A 26784-nucleotide genomic window follows, 5' to 3' on the forward strand; every position below is an offset into this window, starting at 1 on the left:
TATAACCTGGGTGCCTAATTGTCTTTTTGAACTCTGGGTGTGATGTAATAACTTACATCTGCTTAGAACTTTAGCAGTTTAACAAATACTTGGTCACATGTTACCTCCCCCCCCCCCCCCCCCCCCCCGCCTTCTAACAAACTTGTGAAGCCCTGGAAGAAAAGTGTTGTTACTGCTGATGTTTTGTTTCCATTTCACAGGGGGCAAAACTAAGTTTCAGAGAAGTTGGATGACTTTTTTCCAATATCACACCGTTTTGTAGTCCCTCTTCCAAATAGGCCTTCCAACAATCTTCGCTGGTATTTGGAGTTCTGGACGTGGACACTTATGCTAAGCTTTCCCCATAATTTCCCAGACCTCTTATTACATAATGCTGTCTGGTGTTTACTTAAAAAATTAATGAGCTGGTCATCACAAAATAGATATAAATGGGGAGAGAATTTCACCACTGAATGAAAGAAATCCTGAGTCATCAAGGAGAAGAGAAGGGACGTTGGGGGCTGGGAGCCCAGTGTTTCCACTGTGTGGCTGTTGGCAGTGGAAAGGTCAAGAATCCTTGGATTGTTTCCCCTAATTTTCCTCCATGGCATATCTTGTGACACCCAGCTCCATTCCAAATGCATCATAACAATGAACAGGCTGCCTGCTGACTCTGACATACCTAACTGGGTGAAGAACAAAACCAAGGCCGACCAAAACAAAACAAAGGAACCCCCCAATACTGAAGGGTGCTTTGGAATCAGACACCGAGCCCTAGAGTGTAAAGAGATACCCATTCTTCAGCAGTATTCAATTATTCTTTGATTTCCCCTGGGACGTCCAGTAACTTTCGAAGACATGATGACTAGAAATGTGGAATAAGTCAATAAGGGAGTGTCACAGGACGTGGCCGTGGAGTGAGGCTCAAGCACAGGCTTGGGATGGAAGGAAGAAGAAGGAGGTCATTCTAGATCAATGGGAGAAGTGGGAGGCAAGACAGGTCTTGCAGAAGTTAGGTTAACATCAAAAAGCGGTAGAAGACGATGCAACGGGAGGGCCAGTGGAGGGAGAGTTCATGATGGAGGCACTGGAAGACCAAAATGGGGGCCGAAGCACCACGTGGTGGAAGAAAGATCCCGACCCACTGCAGCCAAAGATCTCCATCAATATCGGTCTACCAGAAATGCTTTCACATTACAAGGTGTCAGAGCAGTGGATGAACTTTTTGAGGTCTTGCTCTATTTCAAAGTCATTTGCTCTAAAAACAACACAGACAGCAGAAATGGACTCTGAACTTGTGGCAAGCTTTGGCAAGAAGCTTGATAACTAATATCAGCGGGATAAGTCACGTCCATTCCGAACTGGGAGGGGCTGCCCGGAAGAGGATCCGCAAATTGGGATGGCCATGCTCACCTGTGCCACACATGGCCAGGGAGCGCACTTCCTGCTCATCGAGGAAGAGCCAGCTGTTAAAGTCAGATTTGTGGGTGCACTTAAGAGAGGCTGCAGTCAGACTGTCTGTAGCGTGGGGTTTTTTTTAATCCACAGTTAATTTTCAACTAATGACTGTGTTGTAGGCATAGACACCAAAGTTAAAGTATCTTTACCAAAGTGTTACATTAATTTCATTTCAGTTCATTTCTCAAGCATTTTTTTATTAAAAAAAAATTTAATGTTTATTTATCTTACAGAGAGAGAGAGAGAGAGAGAGAGAGAGAGAGACCATGAGCGAAGGAAGAGCAGAAAGAGAGGGAGACAGAATCCGAAGCAGGCTCCAGGCTCCGAGCTGTCAACCCAGAGCCCCATGCGGGGCTCGAACTCACGAACCATGACATCATGACCTGAGCCGAAGTCGGACCTCAACCGACTGAGCCTCCCAGGGACCTCTGGGGCATTTTTATAGTGCCTCGTATACAACGGTGGATGCCAGGAAGACAAGGAGAAGCATAACATGTTTGTCCCTCCAGGAACTCTGAGCTCAGTAGGTCAGGCAGACATCTGAGTGACTAGGTGCCTATGGAGGTGGTTCCACCCGGCAAGTTGCTCCTGGTTAAAGTGTGCAGAGCAGCGAGCCTCTCTGCCTTACAGTCTGAGCTTAATGAGATGGATTCAGGACTGTGTGCTTTAGCACATGTTAGCACATGGCGTGTGGGAAGAGGTTTTACCAACAGTGCTCACCATATTTAACTGCATCCGGAAAGTTCTGTCACCATTTGGAAAATGGGATCGTGTATGGTGGTTAGGAACACAAACATCGAAGTAAAAGACTGTACTTCTTGGTCTCGCCCCTAACACTTCTTGGGTGGGTTGCCTTGGATGAGTTAACCCTGTGATCATCAATTTCCTTTCTTAGAAAAGGGCATACTGATGCTTATTTTAGATGGACAGCTGGGGAATAATAAAATACGGTGTATAAAGTACACACAAAAAAGTGCCTGGCATTTAGTATCTTAGTCTCGTTGCCCTGGAACAGAATTCCAGAGGAAGTGCTAAGTGTTTTACTGGAAGGTGCGATCCCAAGGCTGTAAGAGTGAGCCTGGGAAGGATGAGGCGAGTATCTATGGAGCCACGCTCCCGTGAACAGCCAGAACCAGTCACTCAGCCACGAAGGAGAACTCTGTTCAGAAACACCGTGCTTGAGAACAGTCCGAGAGAGAGGCGTGCAGAGGGGCTTTACTTGCCAGATCGCCCCCTTCTTCTGCCGCCTGTCAGAGTTTACCAGCCCGGTCTCAGAAATGTTGCCTGTTGAGGTAGCGGTGCGGGGGTGGGGGTGGGGGGCGTCAGTATTGTTCACGGAGCCCCCAGACCGGGCTGGCATTAGGAATATCGGCTATAGAATCACCGTGTTGCATGACTCCGGCCTGGGGTATCTTGTTTTCGCCTGATGCCTGGTTTTGATTAAAGGCATATGTCATGTTCAAAGGCCCCTGCTCAGATCAGCCTCTGCGTGCCCTTATGTAATTAGTTTATTTAAACAGTGTCTCCATTTATGTCAGGTCTTGACTGTGGCCCTAAGTACAGGAGTGTAATAGGATATACCTATTAAACAGATGTTGAACCTTAATGGATATGTTTTGAACAATCAATCGGAATTAGACTTTCAATAACTACCGTAGAGCAAGAAAATGTATCTCATTACGTTAAGCAGAGCAATATGGCCTCTTCCTGATTCTCAAAAGTGGTGGCTTCCCCAGATGGGGTATCAGAATCAATGAGAGGGCATTTTATTTATTTATTTATTTTTTTAAATTTTTTTTTCAACTTTTTTTTTATTTTATTTTTGGGACAGAGAGAAACAGAGCATGAACGGGGGAGGGGCAGAGAGAGAGGGAGATACAGCATCGGAAACAGGCTCCAAGCTCCGAGCCATCAGCCCAGAGCCTGACGCAGGGCTCGAACTCACGGACCGCGAGATCGTGACCTGGCTGAAGTCGGACGCTTAACCGACTGCGCCACCCAGGCGCCCCGAGAGGGCATTTTAAATTTCAAATTTTTAGGCCCCCATTCACCAACAGATTTTGATTCATGGATCTGGGGTAGAACTTGGGCATCTGAATTTTGTAAGGGTCCCTTGACAATTACGATGTGCAGCCAGGTTTGGCGGCCCTGAGCCCAGAGATAATCAGAGGTGGTCCTTTAGAGACCATCTACTGCTTATTACTAGAGACCAATGTTTTCCTTCATTTATTTATTTTTCATCCATTGATTGATCGATGGATCGATTCCTTCATTCTTCATTGGTTTAGTATCTATCCTCTGAGTCCCTGATAAGCACGAGTTGCTGGACTGGATTCTGTTGGGATATAAAATATGTTTGCCTGAGACACGCTTCTGCTCTAAAAAGTGTCTCCAGTTAACTGAGGGTCGGGAGGTCACATGTTTATGCAGCATGCAGTCTGGTCCACACACGTACCTTCTGCTTTTACATTTGACATCTTATGACAGCCTAAAGAGGAGCCATTCTCGTTTTACAGGTGAGGCCCCTGAGTTCACACAGTTTAAGTAACAGATCCACGATCACTCTGTTTGTAAACGCCAGCGGTGAGGGGAAACGCTGTGCGCAAAGAAAGTAAACATAGAGAAATTGCCAAATCTTATAAAGCAGTCAAGATAAGGAATAAAGTGGGCTAATGAAAGGGAGGGCTCACTTCCAGTGTGACCGGGCAGAGGGGAGAAGACAATTGCCCAAGCTCAGAAGCACACAGGGCAAGACATTTCGGTCAAACTGGACACTTAAGGCAGGCGTTCTCCCACCAGGCAGGAAACCTAAATCACCTGGGAGCTTTCGAAACGATTCTGCCAAGATACGGAAGCAGGACAAGCCCCCCGCGGGTTGACGAAGGGATCAGAAGAGGTGGGAGGTACACACAACGGAATATTACTCAGCTGCGAAAAAGAATAAATCTGGCCATTGACAACGACATGGATGGAACTGGAGGGTATGATGCGAAGTGAAATCGGTCGGAGAAAGACACATACCATGTGATTTCACTCATATGTGGAACTTAAGAAACAAAGTGAACAAACAAAAGGAAAAAGATAATAGAGAGAGAGGGAAATCAAGTCGAAGACTCTTACCTACAGAGAACACACTGACGGTGCCCAGAGGGGAGGTGGGGGGGGAGGATGGGTGAAACAGGGGTGCACTCGTCACGATGAGCACTGGGTGTTGTATGGAATTGCTGAATCGTTGTACCATACACCTGTAACTAATAGAACACCGTATGTTAACTAACAGGAATTAAAATAAATAAACAAACAAACCACTTCTGATTCTGGGGGGCGGGGGGGGTCAGGTGAGGCCTTGGAATCTGTATTATTTAAAAAAAATTTTTTTTAATGTTTATTTATTTTTGAGAGAGAGAGAGAGCACGAGCAGGGGAGGAGCAGAGAGAGAGGGAGACACAGAATCCGAAGCAGGCCCCAGGCTCTGAGCTGTCAGCACAGAGCCCGACGTGGGGCTCGAACTCACAACCCGCAAGATCATGACCTGAACCGAAGCAGAACGCTCAACCGAGCTCAACTGAGCCACTTGGGTGCCCCGAAATCTGTATTATTTTAGAAGCAGGAGCATCCCAGATCCAAATCTAACTGAATAGATTGAAATAAATGGACACATTTTGCATTTTAAATACAAAGGCTCATACACTGACCTAAAACTCAACTACGCCCTCACAGGCTGGGAGAATGTGCCCTGACATCAGAAGCACATATGCAACATGTTCGGAGTCGAGGTGATGTCAATGGGAGGAAATGGCCCCAGCACGGCATGTCCAGAAGGGCCAGGATACTTGGGTCCTTGTGCTCAGGGTTAGAGTCACAGCACATATGGCATAGAGAAACCGTGAATGCCCAGAGGTGGGGTACTGTAGAGGAGAAGGGCTAAACCATACCCATGAGGAAATGTTGGAGAATTTGAGGCTCCTCCTAGAGATCCTTAAACAGCTGATTATCCCGAGAGCTGGCTTGTAAGGGGGAACTGGCCTCTAGGGGGCAGGGCTGAGTCCAAAGGGCCGCCGTCGCAGGTGCACAGATCTCTGAAATGTGTAAGAGCTTCCTTAGGACAGGAAGTGTCTTCCCAAGGTGTGATAAAGGAGAGCGATGAATTGGATAAAGGACGATATGCAGCAGCATTTCCTTATCAATTTTTAATACCCACTTTATTGAGGTGTATAATTGGCATGTACAAATCTGTACATATTTAATGTATACAACTCAGTGAGCTTGGGGACAAGCGTGCAACCTTGAAACCATCCCCACCATCAAGGCCGCGAACATATCCATCGCCTGCGAGAGTTTCCTCCGCTTACGTTATTATTTTTGTGGTAAGAATGCTTTACATAAGATCTTCCCTCTCAGCAAATTTGAAGTAGATGGGCACAATACCCCTTGCCTTAGGCACCATGCTGTATGGTAAATCTCCAGAGCTTACGCATCTTCTTTACGTGGAAATTTGTGCCCTTTGACTACTGTTTCCCCATTTCTCCCCTCCCCTGCCCCCAGCCCCCAGCCCCCGGAACCATCACTCTGCTATTCACTTCTATGAGTTTGACGGTTTTAGGTACTATGTGTAAGTGAGATCACACAGTTCTGTCTTTATGTGCCTGGTTTCTTCGACTTAGCACGCTACCCCCCCCAGGTCCATCCACGTTGTTGCAGATGGAAGGTTTTCTTTCATTTTTTAAAAGGCTACATGATATTCTATTGCGGGTATGTGCCACAGTTTCATTATCTATTTATCCGTCAAAGGGCATTGGGGCTGTTTCCACATCTTGACTATCGTGACTAACGCTGCAACGAACGTGAGGGTGTAGATATATTTTGGGAGTCCTGACTTCGGTAGATACGTGCCTGGAAGTGGGCTCGTCATTGTCATTCTTGCACCTGCCAGGTCTGAGTCTCTGATCAGAGAAGCCATCTTCTGGTAAAGCCAGGGTTGAGTCATATTTAAAGTGGTCAGAAGAGTTAAGAGGATGTTTTCTGGAAAAGACCAGATGCGTACTCTTCAGTTTTGTGGGCTACTTGCTCTCTGTACTGACTACACAGCTCTTGCTTTGCAGCCGGGGAGCAGCCACAGACAATAGGTAAACGGATGCGGCTGTGTGCCAAGTTTTTTTGGGGGGGGCAGTCTTCTGCCCACAGGCAAGATTTGGCTCTCCTCTGTCTTAGCAGATGGTGAGAGCCCCACCTCTGAAGCTATTTGGGCAGCTTGGAGGGTTTGCACTAAAATGATATCCGTAAGAGAAGGTAACTATCCATGCAGGGCAATCTCAGCAGAGAACTTAGAACTCAGAGAATAACTCAGATCAATTCTCCTCCTACAGAAGAGGAAAACGAAGCCCCCAGAAGAAAGGGACTCACCCCAAACACAGAGAACCAGGTAGAAGCATTTGCTATACTTCAAGCGAACTAATAACGTGTTATTTATTTCCCTTCTATCTGCATATTCAAGATACAGGGGGAAAAAAACCACTCGTTTTGATGGTTTATAACAAAAGTCTTCCAGCTTGCATGCCTTTGATTAAAGCCTTTTCTTTTCTTTCTTTTTTTTTTTTTTTCAACGTTTATTTATTTTTGGGACAGAGAGAGACAGAGCATGAACGGGGGAGGGGCAGAGAGAGAGGGAGACACAGAATCGGAAACAGGCTCCAGGCTCTGAGCCATCAGGCCAGAGCCCGACGCGGGGCTCGAACTCGTGGACCGCGAGATCGTGACCTGGCTGAAGTCGGACGCTTAACCGACTGCGCCACCCAGGCGCCCCGATTAAAGCCTTTTCTAACTGGTTCTAGAGCCTTCCTTGGGGCGGGTGAACCTGCTCGTCTCCAGTAGATTAACATGCGCATTATGAATTCACTGTCAATGTCAGCCAGCGAGCTTTTCCAATTTTACGAACGGCTTTTCTTTCAGGAGCTGGAAATGTTCTCAAAACTGTCCTGAAAGCAAGTAATGCTTTTGGTCGTTGTCACCTTCGTGAAGAACAAGCCGCAACTTTGCTTTCTGACTTCATTCTCTGGGTGACATTTTTCACACAGGCTCTGACAGAGACAGCAATTATAAAGACATCCAGGTTGGCATTCAAGGATTCTTGAAGTTAACAAATTGTCCGGGGATAAATGACAATGAAGTTGGCAGACTACACGTGCCCCCCCCCCCCCCCGCCCCGAAAACGCACACACAAGGGGGACGGGAATCAAGCCTTGAGGAAGAGGCCGGCCCCCGCCCCCACGTCCAAGGCCAGGGTGCGCTGGGGTTACCCCCAGGACTTACCTGTTCAGCATGCAACGTGGCTCAGGCTGGCCAGGCTGTGGGCACCTGAGCGGCTCTGAAAGTCTGGAAGATTTGGGTGGGCTGGGAGCGGGGGGGGGGGGGGGGGGGGGGGGCGGGGGGGAAACTGAAAAAATACATACTTGAACAAACGCAACACAGCTTCTGGATTCGCTGACGGTACTCAAGGGGGAAAACGTTGTTTATTCAGATCTAATTCCCTCCTGAATAAACCCACCGTGCGTTGGCCGCTCACTGCCCGAGTGTCGTCCCTGTGCGGCCCGACCACTTCGGCATCTTAGCGTTTTGGCTTCGTTCCGCTGCTTCCCCTTTGAGTGTTCTCTTTTCCAGCTGTTCAGCATCCTGGGTCCGTCCGCCTGGGATTACCTCCCCAAACTGCCCATTGACCATTTAGGCTCTCAGCCCTACCCTTTCCGTGAAGCCTGCTCTTTTCATTCCCAGGAGAGCTGTCTTCATTCAGGACAGAGCCGGGGTTGAGGGGACTCATGGTAGGGCCTCAGGTGCCCTGGCATGGTGTATGCTTCTCTTGACAAAAGACAGAGAGCTTCTGCACAACTTGGACTCCCGAGTCCGCCGTGAGGCAGGGAGCCCGAATGTGCGCTGCCATTAACTGGAGCAAACCCAGTAACTTAGTGCTGCTCAGTGCTCAGTGCTCAGTGCTTGTAGCCTGGGGGGCCATACTTACCGCTCATAGAATCTTCACCGTTTCGGATCTCTGAGACGCCTGCTCCTATATGAGCCCCGTTTTATAGAGGAGTAAATGGAAAAATAGGTCTAGAACTTCTCCTGGGTCTCACAACTAGTACAAGTGATAAATAAGTCAAGATTATCCATGGCTGCAGGGGGCCAATGTGAAGGAAGGTTGGGCCAGGGGTTTGGAGGGGAAAGACTGAGGAACCCCTAAACCTCTGTGCTCATCACCACCGTCCATTTGCTCTGAACACTTAAGAGGTAGCCCTCTCTAGACCTTCTTCCAAGGGTGGTAGCTGGAGTTGGTTAGAGTTCTTTTCTAGAACCTTCCTAACTCTTAACCCCTCAGCCTTTCTGCTGCATGCAGAAGGGCTCATGCTGCTCCTTTTTCCAGGGCACCCAGAAGTGCTTCCTGGGTTGTGCGGTTAGCAGGCTTAGTCTTCATCACCACCCCCATTTTGCCCATGAGGAGGGTCAAGCTGAGAGCCATGGAGTCCGGGGCTGCTTAGCAAATAAGAGGCAGGGCCGGGATTCAAACCCAGCTCCTCGTAGCTCTGCTCCGCTCCCCGGAGAATGTGCGGCCCAGCGGCCCAGGCCAGGCTGGGGGAAGACCCCGGGGCTGGGGGCAGTTCGCATTCTCAACATCTCTTCTGGAAATCGGTGCTGCTTAGTGACAGTAAGGCTTCGGAAGGCGCTGTGAGATTCCATCTGGGTAGAGAGGTCTTTTCTTCCAGGCCAGTTCTGTCTTGGTAGGAGAGAACGACTGGCCATGCTGTCGGTGAGTCATGTGGCCCTGGGTGTCCCCCAAATACCTGACACAGGGCCTGTCACCATGGGGACACATAGTCAACGGTTCTTGAACGCAAATGGAAGGAAGTCACAAAGGGCACACTAACGTATGTGGCCGGCTCCGACCTCTGACCTCCCTGCTTTAGGTAACTCCCGCTCCAAAGCTTGGAGAGAACCCCAATACCAGCCAGACTCTCTCTCTTGTGTCTCGGGGCACCCAACTCTTCCCCTGGTTTTAATGCCGCTCAGCCTAGGACTGTAACGACATTCCTACCACCTCCCTAGCACTGCGTCTTTTCACCCACCCACTCTCTTAATCTCCAGCTCAGAACCAGCCCAGCCATTTTCTGTCCCCGCTCCTTCCCTGGGTCTCGAAGTCCCCCTGAGGAAAAATCACAGCTGTGTGAAATGATCGTCTTTACGAATGTGCAATCCCAATCTCCCCCGAGTCCTGGACTTTGAAGGTATTTTGCTTCTTTCCCATCACCCACCGCAGGTTTTGGGGGGGATGTGATGGGAGGGGGAGGGGAGATGACACGGTGTGCTCGGGGTTTGTCGGTGCTAAGTTTTAATGTTTTGTATTGAGGAAGAGGAATAATTTTTACTCTCCCCCAAACCGAACAGACCCTTAACTCCCGGTTTACAGCATATTTTCCGTGCTTCGGACAGAGTCATCACGTTTATGACACTTGACGGCTGTTTCTCCCCCGGCTGCTGGGTGGGACGAGACAGCCCCGCCATTTCGCTCAAAGCTACGTTTATGTCTTCTGCCTGAGCGTTCTAAAATGTCCTTTGTCCCCATAACACATTTTGTATCCTCTTGTCTCAAATCCGCTTGATGACATTTGAGAGCTCCCCTCCTCGCTCTCAGCATATGGACTTGGGTCTCTGTATATACCTTCAGCCAGCACAGTTCTCAAACTTTAGTGTGTGTGAAAATCACCAGAAGGTTTGTTCACACCCAGACTGCCGGGCCCCGTCCCCAGGGGTTTTGATTCACTAGGTTTGGGCTGGATAAAGAATCTGCATTTCTAACTAACCCGCAGGAGAAGCCGGTGCTGCTGGCCTAGGGACCCCGCTCTGAGAATGACCACTGTGAACTCCATCTCCTTAATTCAGCAAAACACGGGGCCGAGTTGGACCCTCTGCCCTTCTGGAAACTTCACTCCGGTGGGAAGAGATGCTTCCTCGGGGGTGAGAATAAATGTGATTAACTCTGAATGGGGGAAAGTGTTGCTTTCCCTAAACGCGATGGGGAAAACATGACGAGAGTTTGCCTACATGACGGTAAATCCTATCTGGATTGGAGAGCATAGCATATCCTATGCTGACGTTGTCAGATTAAACAATCAAGCGATTCCCCAAACACTGGGACAACCGAGAGAGCTTGACTCGTTCAAACGAGGCATTTCCAGCAACAGAACGTTGCTTTCCCTTTGCAAACCGATCCGTGGGGCTCCGTAGATGTCAGCGGTGTTATTTGCCAAATAGAGTTGTTTACTCCTTGCTTTCGCGTCTTTCGCAGGGTATTTCAGTGAGACACAACCAAAAATACGATCTAAAAAAAAAAAAAAAATCTCTATACATACACATATACGCAGGAGGGTTGGCGGGGAGATACAGCAAAGACCTTTAAGGCAACTCTTAAATCATTTGATCTTTCTGAGGCTTTTGCTCCATTGGGAATCTCAGAACTCTGCAGTCCTGTCCCCAGTGGAGCAGGATGCAGGGGGAGGCAGCAGAAAACCAACACGCCAGGTTCCCCCGCAGCGGCCCAGAAAGCACTTGTGAATGTGGCAGGAAATGAGGTCTTAAGTCGGTGCATAAAACAATCAAATCCATCACAGCCTTGGAATGGCCCCTCATAACTCAGGGACTGTCGTAGCATTCTGTGTGCACAGAGGCGGTCGCGGAAGGAGTGACAAACTGAGCTCGGAGTCTGCTAAATCCATCCTGGCAGCCGGAGGAATATATTTCTGAAGCCAAGTCACATCATTTTCCTTGAGCTCATTTGACTGCGGGCTAAGAAGCTATTGCAGAAAACAAAGGGATGCTGATGGGGGTGCTGGGATAGTGAATATTAATGAACTCAATTCTCTGGCTTGTGGTTGGTCTAGGACCGGAGCAATGTGAAGGTGGATCAAGAAGAACAAATTCAAACTGATGTTTCAGAACGCACGGGTGGTGTCGGCCACCCATCGGTGCACCTCATTCGAGCTTATCGCGTGCCTACTATGCGCCTGCCACCGGGGCTTGGCAAAAGCGATCACCTGCCCTCCTTCCCCAGGGACCCCATAGTCTGTTGGAGACGTGGATGTGCAAGTGATCGTGACAGTTCAGGGCTTTGCTTTGCATTATTGAAAACACACGAAGCGGAGGGGGAGTCAGGGAGAGCCCCCCAGAAGATGTGACTGCTTACACAACCCTCCCCCCCCCCCCAGCAGACATGTCGCCGGACCCTCCTCGAGGGATGAACTTGAGATTTGGTTAAAGCTGACACCGTAAAGGTATAACAACCAGACCTCCCGATTTCCCGGCCAAGTCTTGGCCACACCCATTCCTCCCGATGCCCTGTGTTGTGGGTCGAATTGAGTCCCACAAAAAGAGATGCCTGAGTCCTAACCTCCAGTACCTATGAATGTGATCTCATTTGGAAACAGGGTCTGTGTAGATGTAATCAAGCTAGGATGTGGCCGTGGCATTTTGTTACAGCAGCCCTACGTTTACAATTTGATTCGGAACATGTGTCTATATTTTAGTGTTCACCAGGATCTGAAATGAGGCTTGGAAGAGAGCTCCCAGGGTTCTTTCCTGCCCTTCCCGGTCCCCGCCGAACCCGTCCTGGATCCAGTCCTGGATTAGGAAGTTGGCTCCTACCTCTACTTGGCGTGGGCACCCCACTGACCGTGTATCTTCAGTTTCTCTTGGACTCTGAGGAGCGGCCCTGGTCCTAAGCACTCAGCCTTCGCCAAACATCTGTTGACTGGATTTGTTTTTAGGTGGACTCCAAGTAGAGTCCGAATGTTCCATTCCTCCCGGAAATGTACTGACTTCTCTGCTTTGGATGAACCTCCTGGCAGGTATGTTCGAAACCACTGAAGAGAACAATTTTCGTAACCGTGGACACTCAATTTGGGACAACACTCTCAGATGACTGCCATTTGCAGATTATATTAGCATCTACTTTGGGGAAGCCATTTTGTGTCTTCATCAATCTCTATAAAATGTTTGGATTCTTTGATTCAGTAATTCCGCTTTCGGGAATCTACCCTGCAAACCACCCCGAAATGCAGACAAAGTTTTACCGCACGGATGTCATCATGGTAAAAGAACTGAGACCAAGCAAAATGTCCAACAACAGAGGAATGGCCAAGTAAACCATTATAACGTATTCATTTAAAAAAGAATATTATACAGCTACTTAAAAGGATGACTTGGACCATCGTGTAGCAACATTGAAATGATTGTAATGTGATGTTCACTAAAAGGAACAAGTTTAAAAAATTGTGTACCAGGCTGGTAATTATGTTAAGTATCCACTGAAACCTGGCTGGAGGGAAATCTGCCAAAATGGTAATTTTATTTGCATTTGCTCTTAAGAAATCCCTTTTTTCATCTCTGCTTTTGTATTTTTCTGTAATGGGTTTTTTGTTTTTGAAATTTAAAATACAAGGGAGTAGACCAGGAGAATAATTTATTTATGTGCTTAAAACTGATGGACAATAGCAAATCATTTTTATCTGTTCATTAATTCAACACCAGTTGCTATTTCGTGGGCATGCATAAAGCAATCTTGCCTATTTCTACCACATGTCCTATAGGGAAATTACCTTCCTTTAAACTATGACCCCTGGCTGCCCAATCCAGCCCACTGCCTGTTTTTGTAAATAAAGTTTATAGGAACATAACTACATCTATTTATTTAAAGCTACATTGTAACAGCAGCACTGAGTAAATCATACGGCCCACAAAGCCTAAAATATTTAATCTCTGGCTCTTTACAGAACGGTTCTTGACCTCTGCTTTGAAACATTCTTCTACTCTGACTTCAAGTAACTCTACTTGGTCTTCTCCACTTACCTTCCTGATAGAAAAATCTGTTTGATCTTTTGGAGTATGCAACTGACATTAGCCGAATCCATGAACACAGGCCTTGATGTTTTTTACACTGTCATTTATGAGAGGATTTATTTTGGATGCGGTTGGAGAGATACCGTATATCGCTGGAGAATTCCAAGTTTGTTTCTTAAATTCTTATACTGTGACATCCATGCTTATGGACACATCCTTCCCATCCCAGCCAAATAGGTTCTGGATAACTAACTCCCACTCCCACGCTAAATCCATTCCACGTCGTCATTAAAACAAAGGTCCAGGGTATGGGTATGATTGTTATTATCCACATCAATAGATACGATTGAATTTGATTAGCAATAGAGCAGGAAGGTTGCTCCTCCAATGACTACATAGTCTTACCCAAAAGCAGTTCAAGTTCATTAAAATCACTATTATCTGGCTCTCAGTTAAGTGCGATGATAATTTAATTAACAATGGCCACTTAATTGTTGGTGGCAGGAAACTGAGACAGGCTGGCTCCGCCGTGGCCAGGGCAGCTCTACCCTGGAATGCAGGAGATGGTTTCTGAACCAGCCAGTTCGGTGAACTCTGTGCACGGCTTTGGCAAAGGAAAGACCAGAAATAAACAAACCTGGATCTGCTTTAGAAAATCGAATTCTGACCTGGGATGGTGATGCTGAGGATTTACACGGGATGCCCAAAATGAAGATCCTAGATCAGCAACCTGAATGCTTTTCATTAATTTCATTCATTCATTCATTGACTTTCTGTCTCTTATTCTTTCTGTCCCTCCCTTCCAACATCTATTAAAACCTGAAACCTGTTAAGTACCTAGGTGCTTTGCAGGACACAAGAATGAGCAAGGAGCCACCTAAAGGTGGCCTGAAGGACTGAAAGAGGCCAGGATGGTCTGAACTTCAAGGAAAGGAATGATAATGTTGATGAGCACAGTTTATTGAGCCCTTATCGTGTACCAGGCCCTATGCTAAGTGCTTCAATCTCATTATCCTATTTTATGTTCACAAAACAAACCTAGTTCAAGTTTGGTAATATTGTTTATATTGCACCAATGAAAAGGAAGCTGGGGCTTCGGGAAATCTAGTAACATCTCTAGGGTCACAGGGCTAATAAAGGGCAGAACCCAGATACACCACTGATTTCTTGGATGTTCTTACTCGTAAAAACTGATAAATGCTTCCTCCTTCCTGCTCTTAACCTCATGGAATGGCACAGGCTTGCACTGTCCCTATGGGCACCTCCCCTTAGCAGACACACATTTGCGTGTATCCTGAGAAAGGCGTAACCTGCAGCTCAGGGGAACCAGGTCCCTGCCTTTTATTAAACATCCTCCTTTCTTGTTGCTCGAGGTTTCTTTTGTGGGAAGTCAAGTTCCCAGCAGGACAGGATTTAGAAGAGCAGGGCTCGGGGCAACGGAGTTTTGTTTCACTGGGACATCGCCCGGTGACCTGGGCATTATTTGCTGTCTCCCGATACCGTGATCTCCCACCTCAGATCACCCCCTCTCTCACTGAGACACAAGGAGCGTGCTTCGGCACGGTCCATCAATCCCTGAAATTGTTCAAAATCTGGTAAAAAATGCACATGTGGCTTTTTCCAGAATACCTTCCATAGCCTCAGCAGATTCTCCAAGAAGTCTGTACGAGGTTAATAAACATGCATCCAGCCTCTTCAAAGGTATTTCTCAGATCAGCGACCCACACACCACCGAAGTCATCTTGTTAACAGTGCAAATTCCTGGGCTCTCGCCTAGAATTGGCTCTCTGGCGGGTGCCACCCAGGAATCTGCATTTTTGCACAAGTACCTTTCTCAAGAGATCCTGATCTTCCAAGTGCCGTCGCCAAGCTATGGTGTCATTTGCAGTCTTGGACCGAAGTCTTCCCATGACCTTGCTGGGATCTGGGTCTGGAGGAAAGCCAACGTCCTTCTGGGGGCTGGAGGGGCTGGAGGGGAGGGGCCCGCCCTTTGCAGGTGCAAACAGGGTTGGATTTCTCAGTGGCCTTCTCCCGGGGGCTTTATTCTGCCCATTGGTCCCAGAGACTGTGAGTTTCCCCAGCCAGTGTGTGGGCGAAGCTTGCTTCAAACTGAGTGACCAGCTTTTGTTTAGAGCAGCCCCCGGGGCTCTGTTTGCAAGATAAGCTGGAGGCCTTTGGGGCCAGGGTTACAGTTTCCTCCCTTTGGGAGCAGGAGCACGAGTTGACCTTTCCCCGGCTTTCTGTGGCCATGTTCACGTTGGAGTTTGTGCGTTTGCTAGTTCTTCACAATGCCCCCAGGCCCTCAGGTACGCAGCTCAGGGGGCTCAGTGGCTCTGAGGCCCTGGGGAGGAAGCCTTCACTCTGGTTTTTCTGCTTGCTAGGCTGTGGTCAAAGCTGGTCTGGCGGGTGGCACAGTGTATACAGCTTCGGGGGGTGACCTCCTTGTCTCAGGTCAGAGAGGAGTTAGTGACACTAGACCCACCCCTGACAGCCAGCCTAATGGCTCCGTTCTGGGGCTCCTCAGCACCCAGTGGAGAAGAGGTCGCCCCACGTGGCTGACCACCGGCCACTTTGGTCTTCGATCCCACTTCCCTCTTTCAGTACCTCGGGGCCAGAAAATGGTGTGAGGGCTAAAAAGCACCAGGAATTCCCTCCTGGGTCCTGGCTACTGACAGCCAACCTTCTAGAACTTTCTCCCCAAGTTTCTGAAGTTCAAAACCAGTCATATAGAAGACAGGCATTGATAATTTAGTGAGTATTTATTGATGAGGGAGCATAAGGCAAGCGGAGGGCGAAGCCCAAGCTAGCACCGCCCCCCGCCCCAGCCCCCCAAACCCAGGTGGGATATGTGTAATATTCCTCAGGCACTCCTGGCTGCCCAAAAACAAAGGAAAGGAAAGAAAACATGGTTATTTGATGGAATTCACAGTCCTGAAGGACCTGAGTCTCCATCAGTTTACAAATATCTTAGTAAATCACAAAAAAAAGGCAATCTTATCAACAGTATAATCTCTAGAAACCTATAGACTCAGTTTCCTGGAGCCCCCACACCACCTTCCCCTCCATAGTGATGTGGGGAACAAAGGCGAGAGGAAGTGGCAGGTAAAATTAAATTTCTTTATAATCTGCAGCCCATTGACAAATACTTGAGACAAATACAGAGTATAGCATTTCTCTAGGAACCCCCTACCTTCCTAATGTTAATGCCTTACTAGAGGAAAAACAACCTTAGCTTGACAATAGCAAGGCCTCAGGTGTCTTAGGAGTCCTCTTCAGCAGAGCAAAGTCCTTCTGGAGGCCTCCCTTTTGACGTTACTTCCCCCAACTCCACAGTGTATAAGCAGTCACGCTTTACAACCCCAGTGCAGCTCTTTCGGCCCACGGGTCCTGTCCCCTTGCTTTAATAAAATCACCTTTTTTTGCACCAAAGACATCTAAAGAATTATTTCCTGGCCTGCACCCCCGAATCCCCACCATTCCCAAACCTCATCACTTGTTTCTGGGTGGAGCCCACGGAGGGTAAACAGCATTTCCTGGAGATTAGGCATTTGCCTCTTTTTCACTCCAAAACGTTATCCTTCCTTTGGAGAAGTTTCCCGGCCCCTCAATTCCTCAGGAACCCTGTTCAATGCTCATAGCACTTTATGGCATTTATCTGTCTATAATTATACATTTTTCACACGATTCTTTTTAGTTTAAGTTAAAAAAATGTTTTTAACGTTTATTTTTGAGAGAGAGAGAGAGACAGAGCATGAGCAGGGGAGGGACAGAGAGAGAGGGAGACACAGAATCGGAAACAGGCTCCAGGCTCTGAGCTGTCAGCACAGAGCCCGATGAGGGGCTCAGACCCGTGAACTGTGAGATCATGACCTGAGCCAAAGTCGGACACTTAACCGACTGGGCCACCCAGGTGCCCCAATGTGGTTCTGTAATTAATGCCTGTCTCTTCCAACCCTACTGGGAAGGCAGAAACCTGCTTGGTTTTTTGTCTCTTTTCTGCTCTAATGCTCACCACTCTACCAGGCCCACTATACCAGGCTGGCCTCTCTTTCTACTGAAGGAACCTAAGGAATGAAGAAAAGAGTAACTTCCTGCATGAAAGCAGTTTGCTGCCTGCATTGAAAACATTGAAATCCCCTCTCTAACTCTTACTAAGCAACTCTTAGCTGATGAGGGAGCATGGGGCAAGTGGAGGTTAAAGTAAAGGCTAACACCACCGCCCTCCCACTCCCCAACCCCTCCCCTTCCCCCCCCCCCCCCCCCCGTGGGATATGTGTGATATTCCTAGGACACTCTTGGCTACCCAAAAACAAAGGAAAGGGGTTTACGTGCTTGCTTATCGTGATGTGGGAAACCAAGGCAAATGAAAAATTAAATTCCCTTACTGCCTACAGCCCATTGACAAATCTTTGAAATGAGCAGAGTGACCTCTTTCTAGGACTCAGGTGCCTCATGATGACACTTTGCTGGGGGCAAAAGGGAATCTTGGCCTAATTTTATCCTGACTCCCCCAGGATCCTGTAAGTCTACTTTAACATATACAAATTCCTTTGGAAACTTCCTTTATCTCCACTCTCCCAAGATATATGCCGGTAACCATACTCCAAGCTGCTGGCCCCCTGATATACATCTGAAGGGCCTCATGGCTGAGGTTTTACTAAATGGTACGTAATAAATGGCGTTTCCCTAACAGCAGCTAGCCTCTCCAAGTCCTGGAAACCTTGCTTCCAAAGTTCCTTAGAGACTTACTCTATCCCTAACCCCCTCCCAACCTGAGCGTATATAATCAGTTACCCCTCACAACACCAGTGCAGTTCCTGGTCCTGTCCCTGGGCTTTAATAAAATCACCTATTTGCACCAAAATGTCTTCAAGAGTTCCTTCTCGCCTGTCAGCTGTGAGCCTCACCCACCATCACCCCAAAACTTGGTCACTAGTGATGTGGAAAACAAAGGCAGAAGGAAATGGCAGATAAAATTAAATTTCCTTATAGCCTGCAGCCCGTTGACAAATGCTTGAGGCAGGCAGAGGAAAACATTTCTCCAGGAACTCCCTCCTGTCTTAAAGTTAATGCTTTGTTAGAGGGAAAAACAACCTTAGCCTGACGATAGGTGGGCCTCCAGTATCCTGTAAATCTTCTTTAGCATCTGGAATTCCCTTTGGAAACTTCCCGTGGTCTTTACCTCCCCCACCTCCCAAGTATATCATCAGTCTCTCTTCAGGGTCTCGGGCAGCTCTTCCTGCCCTCCGGTCCTATCCCTGTGCTTTAATAAAAATTACCTTTTTTGTACCAAAGACGTCTCAAGAATTCTTTCTTGGCCGTCAGCTCTGAACCCCCGCGGCTCCAAAACCCCATCACTAGGATTTGTGTGACAAAAACCCACGCAAGGCTCAAACCCGCCTTGGGGACTCTGCGGGGCCTCTAGGTCGCCAAGAGCACATGGCTTGAGCTCTGAAACAATTAGCCTGACTTGGGCTGCATTGGATTTTGTTAAAATGTGTGCCGATTGCTACGGACATTGTTTGCATGTAATCAATCTTCAGCCACAGAGAGCCGTCTGGTGGGGGCGGGCATGTCAGGACGGCTGCTCCAAACCCTGAACTCCGGCTGAAGACACTTCCCCACACGCAGAGGCCGCAAACCCCGCATGCCCTTTCCCAAAGGGTCCATTGTGCGAATTATTCTCCCTTTGCTCTCTGGAAACCCGATGGGCCTAAATGGGCCCGGGGTGAGGGAAGAATGTGCGGCAACGCAGGGAAGGAGCCGGGTGAACAACGGTGCAAACAGCGGTGGGGTCCGGGAGATGCGGAAAGGATGCTGGAATTGCAGCCATCACCGCTGGGCTTGTTTGACTGGGGACACCGCATGGTCAACTCTGTCCTGAAGCCAAGTCCAATTGCGCAGGGTCGGTAGGCTGCCTGTTTCAGGGCTGCTTTCTTTATGCCTGTCTTTGTATCTGTGACGTGTGGTGGGCGTGGCTTCTACTTCACCAGCTGATTGGAAGGATCCGTAGGGATGGTCCAATCAGAGCAGCCGGAACAATGCCTGGCAGGCAGCAGCCACTGACTAGATGGTGCCTTTGGTGCAAGTTCTTCATGGGCTCTTGAGCCTCCACTGCTCCTTCTGCTGCTCGTGTTCATGGTTATCAGCCATGGCTGGTACCAACCCACCTGGGGAGCTGTTTACAAATATGAATTCCTTGGCCTCATGGAATCACAGTTACCCAGGGGATTGCAGTCTGGACAGCTGAAGAAAGAAAGAAAGAAAGAAAGAAAGAAAGAAAGAAAGAAAGAAAGAAAGAAAGGAAGAGAGAGAGAAAGAAAGAGGGAGGAAGAAAGAAAGAAAGATGGAAAAAGGAAGGAAGAAAGAAAGAAAAGAAAAGAAAGAAAGAGGGAGGAAGGTATAAAGAAAGGTAAGAAAGAAAGAAAGAAAGAAAGAGAGAGAGAAAGAAAAAGAAAAGAAAGAAAGAGGGAGGAAGGAAGGAAGGAAGAAAGAGAGAGAGAAAGCAAGAAAGATGGAAAAAAGAAGGAAGAAAGAAAGAAAAGAAAGAAAGAGAGAGGAAGAAATAAAGAAAGATGGAAAAAGGAAGGAAGGAAGAAAGAAAAGAAAGAAAGAAGAGAGAGAGAAAGAAAGGTAGAAAAGAAAGAGAAAGAGGGAGGAAGGAAGAAAGAGAGAGAGAAAGCAAGAAAAGAAAAGAAAGAAAGAAAGGGAGGAAGGAAGGAAGACAGAAAAAGGAAGAAAGAAAGAAAGAAAGAAAGAGAGGGAGGAAGGAAGGAAGGAAGGAAGGAAGAAAGAGAGAGAGAAAGAAAGAGGGAGGAAGAAAGAAAGAAAGATGGAAAAAGGAAGGAAGAAAGAAAAGAAAAGAAAGAAAGAAAGAGGGAGGAAGGTAGAAAGAAAGAGAGAGAGAAAGAAAAAGAAAAGAAAGAGAGAGGGAGGAAGGAAGGAAGAAAGAGAGAAAGAAAGAAAGATGGAAAAAGGAAGGAAGAAAGAAAGAAAAGAAAGAAAGAAAGAAAGAAAGAAAGAGAAAGAGGGAGGAAGGAAGGAAGGAAGGAAGGAAGGAAGAGAGAGAGAAAGAAAGAGGGAGGAAGAAAGAAAGAAAGATGGAAAAAGGAAGGAAGAAAGAAAAGAAAAGAAAGAAAGAGGGAGGAAGGTAGAAAGAAAGGTAAGAAAGAAAGAAAGAAAGAGGAAGGAAGAAAGAAAGAGAGAGAGAAAGAAAAAGGAAAGAAAGAGGGAGGAAGGAAGGAAGGAAGAAAGAGAGAGAGAAAGAAAGAAAGATGGAAAAAGGAAGGAAGAAAGAAAGAAAAGAAAGAAAGAAAGAAAGAAAAAGGGAGGAAGGAAGGAAGGAAGAAAGAGAGAAAGAAAGAGGGAGGAAGAAAGAAAGAAAGAAAGATGGAAAAAGGAAGGAAGAAAGAAAGAAAAGAAAAGAAAAGAAAGACAGAAAGAAAGAAAGAGGGAGGAAGGTAGAAAGAAAGGTAAGAAAGAAAGAAAGAAAGAAAGAGGAAGGAAGAAAGAAACAGAGAGAGAAAGAAAAAGAAAAGAAAGAGGGAGGAAGGAAGAAAGAAAGAAAAGAAAGAAAAGAAAGAAAGAAAGAAAGAAAGAAAGAAAGAGGGAGGAAGAAATAAAGAAATAAAGAAAGATGGAAAAAGGAAGGAAGGAAGAAAGAAAAGAAAGAAAGAAAGAGAGAGAGAGAAAGAAAGGTAGAAAAGAAAGAAAGAGAAAGAGGGAGGAAGGAAGAAAGAGAGAGAGAAAGCAAGAAAAGAAAGAAAGAAAGAGAGGAAGGAAGGAAGAAAGAAAGACAGAAAAAGGAAGAAAGAAAGAAAGAAAGAAAGAAAGAAAGAAAGAAAGAAAAAAGAAAAGAAAGAAAGGCCTCCATTGATTTTGATTCAAAAGCACAGTCGGTGTGGGGGGGGGGGGGGCGCTTAGGGAGCTCAGCCTGTTAAGTGTCAGACTCTTGACTTTGGCTCAGGTCATGATGTCACTTGAGATTGAGCCCCGTATCAGGCTCTGCGCTGGCAGTGGGGAGCCTGCTGGAGATTCTCTCTCTCCCCATCTCTCTGACCCTCCCCTGCTTGAGCTCTTTCTCTCCAAATAAATTAATTAAAAATAAAAACAAAGCAAAATAAAACAAAAGCACGGTCGAACCCATCTGCAGATCTCACTGGGAGACAGGCTTGCCTCAGTTCCTCCTCCTTTACTTGAGGCCGCGTGTGGCTCTGTCACTATTTTATAACAGGTCAAGGTAGAAACTTGATAACTCTAGTGCTTAACCTAAAGGTAAGTTCGTGTGCATTTCTTGAACAAACATATTCCCATTTAGCCAAACAATATACCTTTCATCTCTGAGTACTCTCTTTGTGTCTTTGTCCACATACAAACATACACTGGAAATATAATGTGTGTATTACTGCATATCCGTTAAGTTAGTTCCCAGTTTTATAAACATGTGTCTGTGTTTCCATTTTAGTGAGAAAATGTTAATCGTCGCATACAGCTTCAGTGACTATGTACATAAACCTAAATTAAGTTAAGTTAAATTAACCGTAGCCCTGTTTTTGGATATTTAGGTTGCTTATGAAATTTTTTTTTCACTGTTATAACTAATGCTGGAATTTAGATCTTCAAACACATAGGCTTTCTATATTTAGGAATTTTACTTTGAGTACATTCCCAGAATGATCGTCGCACAAACTTTTTATTGGTCTAGGAATCTATTGCCAAGTGTTTTTCTGAAAAAGCGTTGTCAATATATACTCTGACAACTAGTTATTAACGCCTGTTTCATCACCTCCCAGACAGCATGGAGTCTACGCACTTTATTTTGTGTTTTTACTAATTTAATAATTAAATGTGGCACTTCACGGTTGCTTTATTTGCATTTTGGAATGTGTTTTCGACATAGAAACACCTTGCTGCTGCGTGAACCTCCCCTGTGGCAGTGTTCTCTCTCCCCAATCTGATAGGTGCAGAATTCTGTTCTTTGGATTAACTTTGTAGGGTTTATGTCAGGAATTGCCTCAGGTAAGAACACCGCCTTTGTCCCCTCCTTAGCCAGCTGGGGAGCAGTAAAGGTGAGGTCACCATCCTGATGAAGCTGATGAAGCCAGGGGAGTTGATGGGACAGGCTCCTCTTCTCCCCAGCCTGGAGCCTGGGTTCGGCCCTGGGACCGAACACCTGCATCGACCCTGTCTTTGGTAAGGGGAGCCTTACTCACTTCCCTCATTAGTTAGTTACTAATTCATTTAACCAACAAGTATTTATCGAACACCTATCACCTGCCAGGCAATGTGCTGGAGCAGAGGCTATAATATCGAAGGGGAGAAAAGTAAGTGACCAATCAGATCTTGCCTGCATGGATTTGATAGCCCACGAGGAGAAGAAGATGTTCATGAAGTTATCACACGCAACCGTGTGTCACTCATTCCGTCCCACCTGCCCGCTCCATGCCTGGAAGGTCAGTGGTCTTTTCCCACACCACTTCCCCTCTGCCGCAGAGCTGTCTGTGCATGCTGATCCCCCTGCAGGCTGGGAGCTCCCCTCCCCAGAGTTCCTTCCCTGCTCCTCCGTTCTCTCCAGCTGTGCTCGGATGTCACCTCTGCAGGGCAAACTCTGAGGACCGTCCAGCCTCCCCTGCCCAGGCCTGCTCCCTAGCTGCCTGTCCCAGCATCATTTTTCTCCATAGCACTCATCACCATCCACCAGTTACTCGTGTACATGTTTGCTTATTGTTTCTTCCCTTCACTAGGGATAAGGTCTGCCTTCGCAGGAGCTCTGTCTGCTTCGTTCTCTCCTAGGAACAGTGCCTGGCATGGATTAGCCACCTCATCAGTATTTCTTGAATGAAACAGTGAACGAACGAACGAATGAATGAATGAATGAATTTTTTTCTGATTCCCACTTAGGGAACTTGTATGGACACTTGTTAGCTGTGGTGAGCCTGGGGGCGACGGGTGGGGTGGGCAGCGAGCAGGGGGAGGAAGTCAAAACCCCCTGTCCACTTTGGGGAGCTTTCTGCGGACTGCTACTAAGTCACGTGATCTGGCTACTCGCTGACGGATAAACAATGAAAACAACAGCAGAGCGCCAGCGTCTCCTAGGGCCCTGGCCACCGTCCTCTTCCTCGCAGCAGGACTAGCAAGAGAACCAAGAACCAAGGCTTTTTGCTCTTCACGGAAGGGGACCCTGGGCTCCTGGCAGTGGCTCAGGCATTTTCACACGACAGGCAGGGACTGCCATTGATTTCTGGAGATGCTGAAGGGTGGCTTTGAGGAGGCAGAGCCCAAGTCAGCCAAGAAGTCTGTGATTTCCTGTCTGCACAATTAACATCATTATGGAGGTGTAATCTCCCTAATTAGTTTATTTCATCAAGATTTGATTGAAGGCTTTTCTCATCTGCCTCTGTGGCCTCCTTCTACCTAAGGCTCATGAATAATAGGAAGCAAGATGTTACATCTGACTCGGCTCCCTCCTAAAGAGACCAGCCCATAAATAAAACATCTGGGTCTTAGTGGGGAGGGGATGGCGAGAGGGGCTCTGAGTGGGAGCCCACTGATTGATGCAGACAGGAGAGTGTTTTCTTAAGTGGGGCAGGCGGTGATTTCGTCTCTGGACCTGGGCCACGGAGCCTGGCTTCCCTGTGAGAGCAGCCGGCCTGGATGTGGGCACCGATCAGTGGGGCAGGAGGGCAGGAATTAGGTAGCTGCAGTACAAGCCCACAGCCTCACTCTCTTTCCTTGTTTGCCTTTTCTATTTCCTAACTAGACTTCCCTTAGAGGAGAGGATAATTTATGCCTCCAGAAGTATTTGCCTAACAGATTCTAACAGATCTTCATGTTGTCGTGTAGTTAACCAACAATCTCGAGGATTTTTCGGCAACATACAGGAAGAATGGGTCCAGTGCTGTCCTTGACTGGACCAGGTTTCAGCGACTTGTCTGTGTAGGTTGGACGAAACATCAGATGGCACCTGTTCCCCTCACCAGCAGCAGGCACGATCGATCACAGCTGCTGACTTAGCAGGGTGCCCTCTTGTCATAACACCCAGAAGGCTATTTTCCGTAGATGAGACTTGGTCCGGGAGAACCGAAACCTAGTCCTCATCCCCGGAATCCGTGATCCTTTAAGAAAAGCCTTAAGTTTTCCTCTGATGATGGCTGGGAAAAACAAAAAGCAAAACCACAGGGGTGCCTGGATGGATCAGTCGTTAAGCATCCGAACTCTTGGTTTCAGCTCAGGATATGATCTCATGGTTTGTGGGATCGAGCCCTGAGTGGGGCTCCACACGGAAAGTACGGAGCATGCTTGGGATTCTCTCTCTCCATCTCTGTCTATGCCCTTCCTCCACTTGTGCACTTGCACGCACACACACACACACACACACACACTCTATCTCTCAAAAAAAAAAAAAAAAAGAAAAATCAAAACCACAAACACATCCAAGGGCACCCTCTCCCCTTAGAGGTAAGAGACAACCTATAAACCAAAGCAGCCATCACAACCCAGAATACTACGGGGAAGTCTTTGTCAGGAAGGTGCTGCCTTGACTTGGAGCCAGAGAGGCACTCTTGCCAGTGGGAATCCCCATTCCCCTGGGTCCTGGCCTCTGCTCATCTTGTCCTCCTGGCTCATCATAACCCCCCGTGACCCACAATGGGCAGTCCTCCTGGCCAGATGTGGCCTGATGAAGTGGAAGAGAATTGGAGGAGGAGTCAAAACACCTGGACTTGATTTCAGTTTTGCCGCACGTGGGATGCCTGGCCTCATGCACCTGCGAGCCTCAGTTTCCTTCCCGGGTCTGGGAAGTGGATTTGGTATCGCGTCCCTTTAGCTGTGCTTGGGTGACCTCCCTCTCACCTCTTTCCTCTTGTCAGTTGGTTGCACAAAAGGGTAGAGGGGTGGCCATATGCCGGTAGCATTAGGCGGCTGTGGAGAACAGAGCCTTGGGCAACGATTCTAGAGTCCTCTGGTCCCTGATGGAGACTGACTATAAAGTCATAGCTGACCCAGAGTCTCTCAGTCAAGTCCCCAAAGAAATGAGACAATTACCTGGGGAGGTCTCCCAAGCCAGACTCGTCCCCACAAGGTAAAACTGGCCAACTTATGTAAAACAGAGACATCTTCTTAGCAGTGTGAAGTCTCAGGGCTCATCCCCAGAGCTTTGGGGGAAATGTGCTATTTAAAAACTCATCGATGCCTTCCACATCACCAATCTATTTAAAGTATGGTTGAAGAAGAAGTAAAAAAAAAAAAAAAAAAAAAAAAAACGATTGAAATTGAGAGTAAAAAAAAAATATCTCTCCATCCCAGAAACCCAAGGGGTTAATCCTCTCCTGTGGCTGAGGAAATGCCAGCAAGCCTTTGGCAACCTTCCTCCTTCTTTATATAACGGCACTTCCAAGAGCTGACGCTAGGACCGCCCAGTAATGCTTTTAATTTGTGTGCAGTTGGGGAGAGGCCAGGATTTAATCGAAATCGTTAGGATGCCTTTGCTTGGAGTAGCTGAGTGCTCGCAGTGGAGCGAGCTGGGCAACAAGGTAGCACTGGAATAATTATAAGAAATACCTAAGGTCGTCACTGTTGCATGAGCTATTCCAGATACCAGGCTTCCGAGTAAAAATGGTGGAATTAAATAGCACTTTTGTGGCTGAAATAAAATCGGTGCACAGTTACTTTCCTATGACGCTTCAATTTTCTCTTTCCACCCACCTAATATAAGGAGCTGGGGCTCCATGTTTGTTTAATGGGGGTGAGGGACAGACCCTGGGAACCGCCTGTTCCTCAGCCAGCCCAGGTGCTCAAGGTTCCTATTCTGAGTCCCCTCTGCACTGTGGGTGGTCTGAACTGGTTCACCCTCCTGAATTACACGTGGTACACAGCTGCACAGAGAACATTCCACCCGCCCAACCTTCCCAGGGTAGTCCTACCCGCATGAGTCCTATCTGTGGGCAAAATGTGGAAAAAAAGGCACAGGCATTGGGATTTCCATACATGCCTTTATTACCATTCTCTTTCTAAGGGGAGCGATGGCTCCCAAAGCCCCCAGACAACATATGGTCAAGATTAGGAATCATGTCCCTAAAAGACTGAATAATTCAGGTGAAAAAAAGAGCACATCTGTGAAGTAGAGATATTCACCTGACTTATTTATATGTTATAAACACTTATAAGCGTCACAGGGGACCAAGCATATGCCATGCCAGTTATTCACTCAATCAACAAGGGTTCATTTACGTCTACAAACCATCCATTCCTTCTTTTCCCCAATTCTGTAAAGCCTCGTGCTAAGTTCTATTGTGAAGGTGAGAGAAAGCGGTGAGGCTTCTGAACACTGGCTAGAGACAGGTGTCACACACAGAAGGGTTCAGATTGGTGTTTGTATGATTCGCTTGGGTCAATAGGGCATCTCTCTTTCTCTGAGACAATGCATCCCCCGTGGTATCGAGGGCCAAAGCTTTAGTGGATACTCAAGGCACA

Source organism: Puma concolor, chromosome A3 (genome assembly GCF_028749965.1).
Source record: "Puma concolor isolate L17-30 chromosome A3, mPumCon1.1.hap2, whole genome shotgun sequence".
NCBI classification, from domain to species: Eukaryota; Metazoa; Chordata; class Mammalia; order Carnivora; family Felidae; genus Puma; species Puma concolor.